Source organism: Heterocephalus glaber, unplaced genomic scaffold, assembly GCF_053883595.1.
Source record: "Heterocephalus glaber isolate CG9 unplaced genomic scaffold, H.glaber_assembly_v1.0 deba00001764, whole genome shotgun sequence".
NCBI lineage: Eukaryota > Metazoa > Chordata > Mammalia > Rodentia > Bathyergidae > Heterocephalus > Heterocephalus glaber.
The window spans coordinates 5,340,918-5,356,829 of NW_028258461.1; positions in this window are offsets into that span (position 1 = coordinate 5,340,918).

Genomic DNA, 15,912 nt, shown 5'->3' on the forward strand with positions numbered 1-15,912 from the left:
TCATTATATGAAAAGCAGTTTATCAAATAATATACAGTATGATTCTATGCATGTGATGATAAATGTATATATGTTTAGAAAATATCTCTTCAAATGCTGTTTGTGATTATTTAACCTCAAGTATCAGAACAAAACCTATAACTGTACTTGAATCTAACATGAATCAGAGCTGCTTCTCTACAGATTATTTTCCTCTTCAGTCCAGCACATTCAAAGCAAGAGTTCAGAGAACAATGATTTGGTTCATTGTGAATTACAAATATTGGACTGTGCTTGGTCAAGAGGAAAAATGTGCTGATTTACTAAACTTCTTTCCCTATACATTATAAAGTAGCTGAACCAATGATTTTAAACATTTTTCTCCTCTGCTTGGATCTTAAGAGGCAATAACCTTGTAAGATATAAGACCCTATTTTTGGTGTGCCAGTCTTGGGGAGAGAGTCCAGCGGAAGGCTGGTTCTACTCTGAGTAAATTATTATGGCCCCACCTTCCACCTGGGAGAAGATTTGTGAAAGGTATTAGCCCTGGATGTGTCTTGAAGTTCAGAATACATCCATAACTTTGGTATAATGACCTCAAACCCTGAGACAGAAAAACAATGGAAGGCAGAAAATGAAGAATCATATAAATGAGCCATGATCCAAAGAGATTTACTTTCTATTGATAATAAATAGCTTTAATTCAATTGGGAAGGATTTCCAACTCCAAAGTCTTCTACCAAGGACTAGTGAGGAGAAAGAAAGAGTTGGCAAGATTGTATGATTGATGCCATTATTATTTTTTGCCACACATGCAACAAATAGGCTTTCCCCCTCATGTTTGGTGTTAGGGTTTGAACTATACAGATAAAGTATTGAGAAATAAAATAGAGTTATAAATACCTCATGGATAAATGTCTACAAGTACTCTTATGCTTTTCAAAATAATAATGTTGCTTACTTTAAATATTGTTGCATGTTACATGCCTTTTACTTTGTTCTTCGTACTTCTTGGATTTTTAAGCTTACATTAAGCAGTTATAATTTTCATATAAAACAAAATAGTGACCCATCAAGGCCACTTTAAAAATATACATTCTCTTGGATGTGCCACCCCCTATTTATCTCCTTTCATTTTTGCTTATCTCCTTTTCCTCAGCATTGACTCATTTTTTTCTAATAAAAATTGTACCCCAGCCATTCCACTGAAAATGCACTCTCCAAGGCCAACATTTCTCATTACAAAACCCTCAGTCCTCATTTCCTTTGACAGATCTCCCCAGCATCCCCCTCAAAGCTATGCAAAATATATCTCTTGGTTATTCAACCTCTTGGTTTTTTCCCTAACTTTCTGCCTGTATTTTAGTCATCTCTTTGACTGGCTTTATTTGCTGTGCTGACTGTGAAATGCAACCCCCTAGCGTCATTTCTTCAGACACTGCGCTTTTCTACGTGTCTCTGAACTACTGCATAGTGGTGAACGTCAGAGTGTTCTCTTACCTTCAGCTGCACCTCTACAATTGCCGTTTCCTCCGACATAACTTGACACCACTTTGAACCTAACATGTCTGAAACTACATCTCTTATTCCAAGACAGCTTTCACTGTAAGCCTTCCTCTTTCTACCCATCAAACTAAGTCATAGTTTCACTGCTTTTGCCATACATATCCTTCGGTCAAAAACAAAGAAATTCATAAAACGATCTTCAGTTACAATAGAAAGATCAAAAAGTAACAGTTATAAGAATATTTATTTATTTGTCTCAATTCTATAAAAGAAAGTAGACCAGTAGATCATCATGTCAATTTAAGTGTAGCCATAAAAGCAAAATTTAGGGACTGGGGATTTAGCTCAGTGGTGCCGCCACCTGCCTTGCAAAAGCAAGGTCCTGAGCTCGATCCCCAGTACCTCCCCCCAATAGTAAAATTTAGCTCTAATTTTGGAGTTAGTCTGTCCCTGGAGAGAAATGCATCCATTGCCAATATTAACACTTTATCTTGCAAGTCATTTGGATTAAGAAACCTGGGGCAGTACAATTCTGTTTTTAAAATCCTCATGTTCAGGCATTCATCAACTCTTCTCAAGCCATTTATAATATCTTTCTTTGTCCATTAATTTGTTACATTTCAATTCCCACAAAGTTTCTAATACAGGTTCTGTTCATCTCTCTCTCTCTCTTTTTTTTTTGTACCAGGGATCAAATTCAGGACCTTGTGCTTGCAAGGCAGACGAGGTCCCACGAGCTAAATCCCTGCCCCTCAGTCTTTTAACTGATACACCTTGCCTCCACAGTTCCATTGTATTTTATACTCTGTTCTTATTTTCATAAATCTAACCTGCTTGAAAATTATCTTTGACACTTGAGATCTACAAGAGTCCATAAACCTGACTATTCAGGGCCTATAACAGTGGTGGTGAACCTACAACATGAATACTTCTGTATGGGCTGTTTCTATCATTGAAAGTTCTAAAAGGTTCACCATCACAGGCCTATAATATCCAACCAAAAACTACTTTTACAATCTAATTCATCACTACATTCATTTGCAAACTATTTATGATTAAATTTCAATATGTTCAATGAATGAAAAAAATTAAAAGGGTGAATGTACGGGAAAAAAATCTGTGATGTCGTTGGAGTTGGATAGAGGTTGAATAAAGTAGGAGCCACTAAAGGAGAGGTAGAAGAGAAGTCAGTCACACAGAAGGAAAACCAGATTAAATGTGCAGATATTCCAGCAGAGAGGGAGAACTACCCCAACCCTGCTCCTAGTGACATGAGAAGGGAGAGAGACAGAGATGACAGAGATACTCAGGACTCAGGAGCAGCCTTGGGATGTCCCCATGGCAGTGGCAAATGGAGCCACAGCAACTGAGTGAGCCCCAAGGTGACATATAAGATAAGCAGACATGGGAAGGCTGCCAAGGATCTTCTAGAGTTGCTGGCTGAAGACTCTGGCCCCAGCCCCCACATTTAGAGACCAAGATCAGCCCAGCACCCAGCACTAGGCCTACTGCAGACTTGTCAAGGTTACCCTGAACAGATTTTGGCTCCAACTTAAACATTATCACAGAACTGTGGACACTGGAGGAAATTCATTTTTGTTTTTTTGGTTTTCTCTCTCTGTTTGGTTTGTTTCTTGTTGTTGTTCTGGTTTAAGTTTTATCTTTGTTTGTTTGTTTCTTTGTTTGTTTCATCTTTTTATCTCTCTTTCCTAAACTGCCTTTTTTGATTCTTTGATTTTTTTCATGCGAATGAATATTATCTCCAGTTTTTCTGGTTTGCTTTGATATTCTTTTTCATTCTCTTTCACACTTTCTCTTCTGTCTTCTTCTCCAGTTTCCCAAAGCTTGGGTGATCATCCTTAGTCCTTCATCCTTGCTTCTACTATATTTCTCTTCATTTATTCCTCTATTTTTCCCCTTCTCCCTCTTAAATTACCACCCCCCCCAGGATAAAATCACTCTACTAAGGGGAAACTCACCACATGAAAGTTCCTGGATTATGTTGGACTTTGTTAAAAAACTGTAGATCTTGCTTCTATGGTTAAAGGTACCAAATTAACAGTTACCATAGTTTGTCAATATCTAGGCTGTGCTTGACGCTATTGTTATTGTTAACTGTACTACTTTAGCCAGCGTCATACCTGTTGTAATCCGTTGTTTTCCCTTGTATGACATAGCTGTGATTTTATGGGGTCATAATCATTACCATAGTCCAGTATTAAAGGACTGGGTACTGGTCCAAATAGGTAGCAACTTCTCATTTTTAATAAATTGGGAAGGTAAGATTTTGGGACAGACTCAAAGGCCATGAGCCAGCTACCCCTACAAAACATCTCTAAGGAATAGTCATTTTGTAGGGAGGCCTCAATACTAGTGATAAAGCTACCTACCATAAGCAATTTACAAGCATGAAAACAGGAAACAAATGTTTTATTCATTAATTTTATTGGTACATTTTAGGTATACAATATGCTGACATTCCTTATTGGGAATTTGTACCTTTACATAATATATCTTGGTTCTTATTTTTCCCCCATACCCCTGCTCTCACTTCAACTCCTCCACCCCTTCCTATTTACAAAGACTTTGTTTCCATTTTTCCCTTTTCTCATATTTATTCCTTTCAGAGAAGAAAATGACATGACACAGAAGCAAAATGCAACCAGAAACCTCCAGCCCACCCAGGGAAAGTCCAGGGGACAGTGAGGTCAAGAAAATCAAAAGCCACCTACCTGAAATGGTTTCTGAAATGGTAGTAGCAGAAGTAATAAAACAGAAGAATGCTGCTATAGAAAAAATCAATTAGAAATAATAGTCACTCTGGTAAAAAAATATAACAGATGACAATCATAATGAAAAACTTTCTCAGTGAAGCTAGAGTATATACAAGTAAAAAAAAAAACAACAACTAGAGGAGCTTTGGGAAATGATGTAAACCATGAATGCCCAACATCGAAAAGAAATGGAATCCATGAAACAGATTCAAACAGATATCCAAGAGATTAAAAATTCTATTGAAATGATTAGCAGCAAAATGAACAATTGTGAGGACAGAATATCAGTTCTAGAAGACAGGATTGCAGTTAGTGGTCACGAAAAGAAAGCTTTCTTAAAAATAGCAGAGACCATAAAAAATCAATCCAAGGGGTGCAAGATGATGCAAAGAAGAACAACATAAGATTGATCAGGGTCAACAATAAAGTAGGAGAGAGCACAAAGGACATAAAAACCTCTTCACAGAAGTAGTGGCAAAAAGCTTCTCAAGCATGGAAAAATAATTTGACATATAGATAAGTGAGGAATATATAACTCCAATTAGCCATGACCAAAATAAGTCTACACCAAGGCATATAGTAGTCAAGATTCCAGAATTTCAGTACAAGAACAGAATATTAAAAGCTGTTAGAGAAAAGAAACAAATTATCTGTAAAGGAAAGCCCATCAGAATTACAGCAGACTTCTCAACAAGGAGAGCCTGGAGTGAAGTATTAGAAGTATTAAAATGAAGAACTTCCAACTCAGAGTGATATGACTCACAAGACTATCTTTCAAAATCAATTGAAAAATAAAGTACTTCCATGACAAAGCACAACTAAAGAAATGTATGACAACCAAAGCAGCACTTCAAAATATTCTGAAGCATATTTTAGAAAGAGATAAGGAAGGCTGCAATTCCATGAACAACAATAGAAAGACAAAGAATCAACAACAGGAAAATAATATGACAAGAATAAGTCAATACATATCTATTATAGCCATCAATGTAAATGCTCTCAAATCACCAATCAATTTACCAGACAGGAAGAATGGATCAAGAAACAAGATACAAAAATCTGCTGCATAAAAGAAACACATTTAACTCAAAAATAAATTCATAGACTTAAAGCCAAAGGATGGAAAATAATACTTCATGTGACAGGAACTTGGAAAAAAGCAGGGATAGCTATTGTATTTGCAGACAAAGTGAACTTAAAGCCAAGACAGATCAAAAGAGACAAAGAAGGTCATTACATACGTGTAAAGGGAAAATTCTAAAAGGAAGAGATAACAATCACAAATATATATGCACCAAATACCAGTGCACACAATTATATAACTTCAATTATATGGACTTCAAAAATCAAATATACACCAATATAAATTTAATGGAGTGTCAATATTCTACTGTCACAAATAGATCAACTAGAAAAAAATTAATAGAGATATATCAGAACTGAACTAAACCTGTGAACAAATGGACTTAGTAGATGTCTACAGAGTGTTCCACCTCACAATATCATAATACACATTCTTCTCAGCTGCACATGAGACAGTCTCCAAAAGATACCATGTGCTTAAGTAAATGCAAAACAACTGAAATTATTCCTTGTATACTATGAGATCATAGTGCAACGAAATTGGAAATCATTGACAAAAACCCCACAAAAATACATAAACACATGGAAATTAAATAACACACTTATGAAAAATCAATGGATCATTAATGAAATTAAAGAAGAAATTAAACAGTTTCTACAACTAAATGATAATGCCAATACAACATACCAGAATGTGTGGATGCAATAAAAGTAATTCTACATGGGAAATTTATAACAGTGAAATCCCACATCAGAAAAACAGAGTGAGCTCAAATAAACAACATAACATTGAGCCTCAAGCTTCTAGAAAAAGAAAAAGAAGTCAAGCCCAAAGCTCATACAAGGGAGGAAATTATAAAGATTAAAGCACAAATTAATGCAATTGGCAATAGCAAACAATCAATGAATTGAAGAGTTGGTTCTTTGAAAGATTACATAAAATAGACAAACCCTTAGCCAGCCTTAATCAAAAAAGGAAAGAAAAATTCAAATCTACATAATTATGAATAAAGAATGAAATGACAATGAATCCTGTAGTAATCCAGAAGATCATTAATACCTACTTTGAAAATCTATATTCTAATAAATTGAAAAAGACAGAAGAAATGCACAGATTCCTAGGAACATATGACCGTGAATCAAGAATATATAAAAATTCCAAATAACCCAATATTTGTCAATGAAATTAAAGATGTAATTAAAAATCTACCAACAAAGAAAAGCCCAGGTACTGATGGATTTGTTGCTGAATTCTACAAGAAATTTAGAGAGGATCTAATGCCAATACTCCTCAAACTCTTTAATGAAATTGAAAGGAAAGCAATACTCCCAAACTCATTCCTAGAAGCAAGCATTACTCAGATATAAAAATCAGAGAATGATCCTACTGAAAAAGAGAACTACAGGCCAATCTCCACAATGAACAGGGATTCAAAAATCCTCAGTAAGATACTGGCAAACAGAATCCAGCAAATCATTAAAAAGATTAGACAATATGACCAAATAGAATTCATCCCAGGGATGTAGGTATGTTTCAACATATGCAAATCAATAAATGTAATACACCATATGGACAGAACCAAGGACAAAAATCACATGATCATCTCAATAGATGCAGAAAAAGCATTTGACAAAGTCCAACACCAAGTCATGATTAAAACCCTAAATAAAATTGGAATAGTCTTTCTCTCAATTTGATAAATAACATCTATGACAAACCAATGGTCAAGATCATACTAAATGGTCAAAAACTGAAAGCATCCACTCTAAAATCAGGAAAAATACAAAGATGTCTACTATCACCACTATCACCACTCCTAATCAAAATAGTTCTGGAAATAGTAGCCAGAGAAATTAGATAAGAGAAAGAAGTAAAAAGAATAAAGTTAGGAAAAGAAGTTAAATTATCATTATTTGCAGATGACATGATATTCTACATGGCCCCAAAATCTCCACCAGAAGACTTCTAGATTTAGTAACTAAATACACTCCCATAGCTGGATATAATGTCAACATTCAAAAATCAATTGCATTCCTGAACAAAATAACAAACTCACTGACAGAGAAATTGGGGAAACCACACCTTTCACAATAGCATCCAAAAAAATGAAACACTTAGGAATCAATCCAATGAAGGAAGTAAAAGAACTTTACATGGAAAACTACAGTACTCTGAAAAAGGAAATCAAAGAGGATATCATAAAATGAAAAGATATTCCTTGTTCTTGGGTAGGTAGAACCAATATAGGAAAAATGGCTATATTTGTAAAATTAATGTACAGATTTAATGCAATCCCATTTGGAATACCAATAGCATACCTCACAGAATTAGAGAAAACAATCCTAAAATTCATTTGGAGCTAGGAGAGACCTAGAATAGCAAAAGCAATTCTAGGCAACAAATCCAAGGCAGGGGGCATCACAATCCCTGACTCAAAATTGTACTACAAAGCTACTGTGAGAATATCAGCATGGTATTGTCAAAAAACAAAACGAAACAAAAACAGACCCAAGGATTAATAGAACAGATTAAAAGATGCAGAAACAAGTCCAAACATATTCAGCCACCTTATCTTCAACAAAGGTGCCAAACACCTTCACTGGAGAAAAGATAGCCTCTTTAATAAATGATGCTTGAAAAACTGGCTTTCCTCATCCCAAAGATTAAAACTAGACCTATATCTCTCACCGTGACCTAAACTAAAATCAAAATGGATCAAAGATCAAACTAGTAAAACAGAAACACTAAATCTACTGGAAGATAGAATAGGTAAAACTCTCAAAGTCATGTGTGTGGGCAGAGACTTTATGAACAAAATCCTATTCACACTGGAAATATTACAAAGAATCGACAATTTTTATTTTATCTTGTTAAAAAGCTTTTGCACAGCTAAATAAACCACCAACAGAGTGAAGAGGCAACCTATAGAGTGGGAAAAAGTTCCTTAGACAAAGACTAATGTCTAGAATACAAAAAGAGCTCACAAAATCTTACCCCCTAAATTTAAAGACCCAATCCAAAAGTGGACATCTAAAATGAATAGGCCTTTTCTTAGATGAAGAAGTAGAAATAGCAAATAAATATACGAAAAAATGTTTAACATCACTGGTTATTCAAGAATTGCAAATCAAAACAACACTGAGATTCCATCTTTCCCCAGAAAGAATGGCTATTAACAAGAAATCAACCAATAACAAATGCTGGCAGGATTATGGGGAAAAACAACCCTTCTCCACTGTTGGTGGGAGTGTAGACTGGTGCAACCACTGAGGAAATCAGTGTGCATATTCCTCAAAGAACTAAAATAGAGGTTCCATTTGACCCACCTATTCCCCTTTCATGGTATCTTCCTGATAGAATTAAAAGCACCATACCACAGAAATATATGCACACCTATGTTTATTGCACCAAAGTTTGTAATAGCTAAATCTTGGAAACAGCCAAACTGCACATCAATCAATGACTGGATAAAGAAGATGTGTTTTTTTAAAAAACATACAATAGAACACTACTCTTCCATAAAGGAAGATCAGTTGGAGACATTTCTAGCTAAATGGATGAACCTTGAGACCATGCTCTTAAGTGAAAGGAAGAAGAATTTGGGGAAGTAGAAACAAGAAGTACTGACAATGCTTCCAAGGCATTTTTGTTGTCAAGAGAGTGGAGAAATTGAATTATAGATGGAGAGAGATATAGTGTGAAAAATGTTTTTATTATTCTATTTTTAAAATGAAACATATTTTAGTAGATTTGGGAACTAACAAAAATTGTCCAATAGAGAAGAAGAAATGTATGTAAGAAGAAGATGGTATAACTTGAAGAGGCAAAATACTGGGATAGAGGATCCAGTGTAATTGTGGATGTTCTGCCTTTTGATAGGAGGAAGAACACTTCTTTAGTTAGAAGAGAGAAGGTATAATGTGGCAGGGTGGGGTGCACCCACCACTCCTGGTCTGGAACACATTACAGCTGGGACTGTAAACTCTCAGCTTCAGTAATGAATTAAAGAGGCAGTTTAAAGTAAAGAAGATAGCTTATTTGGAAAAAAGAAAGAAGGAAAGGAGAAGATAGACAGCTACCTTGGGAAGGTAGGGAGCATGAGGGGAATACCCAGGAGCTCTCATCCCTGTTTTATTTAGAACTAGTGATTTTTCCCATGCCCCATGTGGGCACCTGGAAGTTGTCCCCATCTAATTGGCTCTCTACGCTGTCTTTGATCCTGACCTGGGCACTCTGCCTCCATTCCTTCAGGCCATTTGAGTTTTCCTGTCCCTTTCTGATGCATAAATGGGGAGAATGTGCCTTATAGGAAGGTAGCTTAGACTTAATGATTAAGTAAAGGGAGCGCTTGTAGATGTGTGTATCTGATGCAATAATATAGAGATGTTAATGTGAGAACATGCATTCATGTGTATATGTGTAGGTGTATGTGTAGGTATGTGTGTATGTGTATGTGTATGCTTATCTTGCATACTTTTAAATAAGAATCCTTTGATGCCTGCCCCTTATCTCCTTTGCATTTTATCAAGTGGCTGGAGGGTGGCTGGTTTTCCTGGTCTTGTATATTTCTGACTTCCTCATGTTCTGTTAATTTTTCCCCAAAAATTCTTAAGGTAATTGTGTTACTTGGTGCCTCTCTCAGTCTAGCTTCTCTCTCTCTCTCTCTCTCTCTCTCTCTCTCTCTCTCTCTCTCTCTCCTTTGTCTTTCTAATTGCTCTAACTGTAGACTCTACCTGTAGAGCAGAAACTGATTTTAGTAATTTTCCCTATTAATTTTTAATAAAACCTATTTTCTCCCTGCCTTCATGCTGCCTTTCCCTACATAACAAACAAGAAGCTTGGAGATTTCTGGGGCAAAAGATGAAACAGGTTCCTTGTCATGGCCCTCTCATATTTTCTCAGTGAGGTATATATGACTGGGAATAAGGTGTGGGTAGATGGATGAATAAAGTTTATGAAGAGAAAAGGTATGAAAGTAAGTTCTCAGAGACTGGAAAAGTAAATTAGCTATAGACAAACAGTTGAAATTCCAGGGAGTATTTAGACCTAGTTTGCATTTTGGGACCATTAGTTTAAAGTAAAATTCAGTTTATTTTAAAGTGAAACCATGATGCCTGATGGTTTGATTTTTTTCAGCTATGAAGAAGGGGTAGTCAGTGCTCGAGGTAGAAACGGGACTCAACTTTATCTTTCCTGATTACAAGAACAATTTTCTTTCTATATACTTTTTTCTAATGGTATTCTTTGTTATATTTTCCTCTAGAAAAGTCATAAGCTTATAAATAAAGTTTCCTTTTAATTATATATAGATAGATATGGATATATATATGTATTTTATGTATTTATGTATTTATTTATTTATTTATGGAAGAGGGAAACATTATCTATGGGGAGAAATTGAGATGACTTACAACAGGAAGGCATGGGAACCTGTATGCCAATCAGCATACATTTCATCCTGTAAATATTGCAAAATGCCCATATGCTCATGCAGCAAAAGCTCTCTTGGAGCATTGTCATCAGGCCAGTGGACCATATTGTTATGCACAATCTAACCAGTTTCATTCCTGGCCCCCAACAAAGGACAGCAGGCTGATAGCACTAGATCTAATTAGCACCTGTTCATCTTGCCTTATGCTTAGAATGCCTAAAGGCCTAAAAGAAGCTTATTTTTTTCTGAGTGATGATAAAACAGAATCAGTCTCTTTGCTTTCTGATCTGAGTCATTTATCAGTCGTGATTCTGCAGACATGCTGAGAAACAAGGCCAAAAATCTTCCCTGTTTAAAATGTTTTAGGTGTGTATATATTTGTATGTGTGTGTGTGTTTGTTAACACAATATAAAAAAAGAGGGAGAGATTGATGGAAGAAGAGTCAGGAAACTGCTTAGATATTCCTGGAGAGACAGAATAGCATAGGCTTAAGAGAACAAACTATTAACTCAAATTTTCTGGGCAAAATCCAGGCTCTGACACTGATTAGCTAGGTGCCTTTCCATAAGTTATATATCTTTTCAGAACCTCAATCACCTTATTTGTAAAATGGGAAGAATAAGAATACCTAAATCAAAAATCTGCTGGGAAGATTAAATGAGATGTTTGCAACTGTAGCATTTACTATCTGGTGATGCTGGGGCCATCATTTACACTACTACAGTTCCATTTCCTTGACTGTAAAACTTACTTCCAACTCCTCTGCTTTTGTAACATTTTTCCCATTAGAAGATTCTATATTTTCTGCAAGATTCGTGGGTAACTGAATATTGTATTAGCTTTAAATTTTCCTCAAAATTGTTCCTGCTACCTATGTCTATGTTCTCATCATTGATCACATAAGTCTCTGATCATTAATATTTGATTCAAGGATGTCATATATGAAACTGAGAAGTAAATAAACCTTCTGGAGAATGTATCTGCATATTTAAGTTGGTTTGCATTCCTGGAAGCCTTATGAATGGAACACAAAGTGGTGTGCAGCTGAGGAAGCTCAGTGAGTGTAATGGGCTGTGTAGAAGGTGCCTCACCTACAAAGCTTAGAGAAGTTAAACTGTCACTGTCCAGAGATAACAGTCTCTCTGCCTTATGTCTTCTGATTCTTCCTCCCTTAACAAATTTAATTTTCTACAGGTCCATAAGGGCAGGCCTGTGTCCTACTCACTTGCATTTCTAAGCCCAGAACAGAGTAAGGTACTACATAGGTGTCAGAAAGATTGTGAAAAGTGAAGGAATGAATGAATAAAGGGCCAGTTTAACCATTTGTATTATCATCCATCTACCTTGAAGTCAGTTCCCTTAATCCAAATCTGTTCAGATACAGCTACAATAAACACTCATTCTGCTATGATACAGAAAGTGCAATAAATATGGTTTTATAATCAATTCCTAGATAATATTCAGAAAGCTCATGAGAAATTCCTGTTTATTTACAATACCTAGATTACACTCTTTGTTGTAGCATAAAATACGGTTTCTTATAACAATTATGGCCCCCCCTCACTTTGCACACACACTTACACACACACACACAATCTCTTTCTGCAATAAGGACTGCATGTCAGCAGTGATAAAAAGACACTTTCATAATGCTAAGGAAAAAAGCAAAACTACAAAATGTCGTTTCATACTTAAGGCTCTGGGTTTTTGTATTCCATATGGTAACTGAGCTTGCAACATAGCAAATACAGATTCCAAAAGGTCTTTTTAACCCTCTATTTGGAAATTTGTGCAGTCAGGCATTTTAGAAAGAATAAGTAACCACAACAAACGGCCAACCTGCAAGTAGATAGCAATTTGTAATCAGTGAAGAGAACACTTTCTTCAGGCTCCAAGATTATTTTTTTTTTCTTTTTTAAACCTCTTACTGCAGGGTAGAGAAACACAATTGCATAGCACCCAATTATGACCAAGTGAAATCACCATGAAATAAGGCTGAATTTTGGTTAAACAAAAAAAGACCAACATAGTACAAAAGGAAGGAAGGAGGGAAGGAAGGAAGGAAGGGAGGGAGGGAGGGAAAGTCTGGCAAATCCTTTTCAATATACTTTTGTAATTTTACTATAATCTCATAAACACTCAAAATTAGTACCATTAATTTTGAAAATTGTTTAGGGAATTTTGAGGAGTTATTCTCTGAAAGATAGTGCAACTTATTACAAATCATTTGTTAGATTGATTTTTATTGTAGAAAAACAAAAAAACAAAGAAGAAAAAGTAGATGTCTTAGAGTAAAATGATCCTAGGTAGTAGGTATGAATCCTGGAGTCCAAATACAATCTAAAGTAAACTCATTTTTTTTCTCTTATACTTTCTGTCCCCATGAATACAATGGAGTGATGAAAGGGGATGTACTGTATATTCAATAGGCTTCCTTCCTTTTCTAAAACTACTTTAAAAATGCAACTATTCTCATTTAGCCATTCCACAATTTTTACATAATTTAAAACAATGTTCTATAAAGTAACTATTTCATGATTTAGGTAAATAAATATTGTTCAAAAATAAAACAAAACTCAAATGGAAAGGAAGTTTGACTGTAAGCTACAATGTGTACACATTCTTTCACAGTGCTCCAGCTAAAGATCATCAGAAACACATTGTCTTTGAAAGGCTTTGTCATTACAGTGAGAAAGCCTGCACACCACAGATAAATGTGGGACTTTTAAGGAAAAAGTTAATACAAAGAACTTACTATAGTTTGGGAGCTTGTATTTGGTGATTTTTGCTTTGCACTGAATGCTGTCAGGAAGTGTCGTTGACATGACAATTAGATAGCTAGGTAGATGTTATACATGGTGAGAACTATCTAAACACAAGGCTAAAAGTAAAATTGATAAAGAAATAGCAGTCACTTATATTAATAAGCATAGGGGCATTTGGGCCATTTTTGTGACTTGTGTAGTGTTCATGTCCACTCTGTGCTCAGACATGATTACACAGAGGTCTTGCTTTGTCTCGATCCATTGTGATCACAGACTGGCTTTTTTATATTAATGCTCTGCGGTATTGTTTGTCAGCAAGAAAATGCCAAGACCATTGTGAGTGCTAGGACACCAGCAGTAACACCTAGGCCTAGCTCTTGATCAACAATTTTTTTTCTCTCTTCCAAAACCAGTTAAACATGTTAATGGTTTGTCCTGCAATCAGTAGATGGGAAGAAATTTCAAAACGAAGAAGAAAAAATGTAGAAAAAGGTTCAGTCTTTCTCAGAAGATTTTTTTCCAAACATTGTCTCTATATGGCAAATGGTTTCTTATACAAAACTGAAATATGAACAAGTGTCAGTGAAAAAATAATCACAATGTATATAATAGGAAAATGAATATATAAAAATTCCATAAGAAGTAAAAGCATACAACTCAACAGTAACACAGTAGATAGAAATAGGCAATTTACTGATCATTAACCAGAGACAGATTTATAAAAAGGTATTTAACCTCATTACTCAAAAATAAGTATAAATTAAAGTAATAGTTTGGGCGGGGGATTTAGCTCAGTGGTTCTGTCACCTGCCTCACAAGTGCAAGGCCCGAGTTTGATCACCGATACCAAAAAAAAGTAATAGTTTTATTCAATCTTATTTGTCTAATAATATTGTAGAAACAGGAAATGTTTCTACACTGTTAGAAGTGAACAAAGTACAACTACTCAACATAACATTCTGGCAGCTCCTATTAAACTTTAAAATATCTATTATATTTTTAAAAATCTTTCTAACAGAAATGCTATGTACGTGCACATATAGTATAAAAATATCCTTCATAACCTTTACAACACCAAAAAAATGTTGAAAATCCCTTACATACATCTATAGAGGACTATCTGCATTAAAAAGAGATGAATCTCTACTCTAAAGTTCTACTTCATCAATTAAAATATGGACACATATGGTATATTTGGAAAGAAATCAAAGATACAGAACTAAACAAGAAAGTCGATATGTAAAATGGCTTAATGTCTCTATTTAAATGTAAGTACATATGTAGAATATTTACATAGATGTGTTTGGATATGTATACACATGTATGTATGTATTTTAAACAAATATAAAATTATGTAGAACTAAACATATCTACTACACACTATTTACCCTGAAGACCAGAAGTTCAGTTAAGTTTTTGGAGAGTAGATGGCAGGGAGAGTGATAAAAATAAATGTTTTTGTATATATGTCTGTAATGCTTGAAATTTTTATAAAAATATTACTTTCATAATAAAAAGTAAATAATTAAGTAATCTCTTGGGAAACTTCTCCCTGAGATATAAAAAAAGAGAATAAAGTTATCTTCCTGGAAGTTACAACTGAAAGCAGCATATGTATGTATAAATGGTACTCAGTTATTTGATATCACAGAATGCAAGAAAATAATCTCTTGAGAGAGAAAAAATTAAATGAGGTCTATGATTGTCCCAATTTACGGGCTGGAGGGAGATTTCAGGTTGCACCATAGAGAGTGAAAGCCCAAGTGAAACCCAGTGGTGTCCCCAAATTGAGAAGGAACACTTTGGAGGCTGGAGAGGGAAATGTAGCTTGAGTTCTCAGGGCAGAATACAATACAGAAAAGATCCTGGCCCTCAGGAGGCTGAGGCAGGAGGATCACCATGAGTTCAAGGCCAACCTGGGCTACGTAGTGAGTTCAAGGCCGGACTGAAGAATATTGAGAGACCCTATCTCAAAAGAACAAATACAGGAAAAAGCTAAAAAAAAATGACAGCTACACCTGGGCGTGGTAGCACACACTTGTAGTCCTAGCACTCTGGGAGGCTGCGGCAAGAGGATGTTAAGTTCATGTTCAGCCTGGGCAACTTAGCAAATTAATGAGAACCTGTCTCAAAATTTAAAAAAAAAATAAGAAGAAAGGCCTAAAGATGTATCTCAGTGCAAAGGCTCTGTCTCTCTCTCTCTCTCTCTCTCTGTATATATATACTACAAAGTCATGTAGAGTGTCCCCTTTACCTCTTTAACTGAGCAAATATGTATTATAAGTGCGTGAATGCGAGGCAATTACCTGAAACAGCAAAAAGAACTATTAAAAAGAGCAGAAAGAACGATTCTTGGAGACTAAACTGTTCAT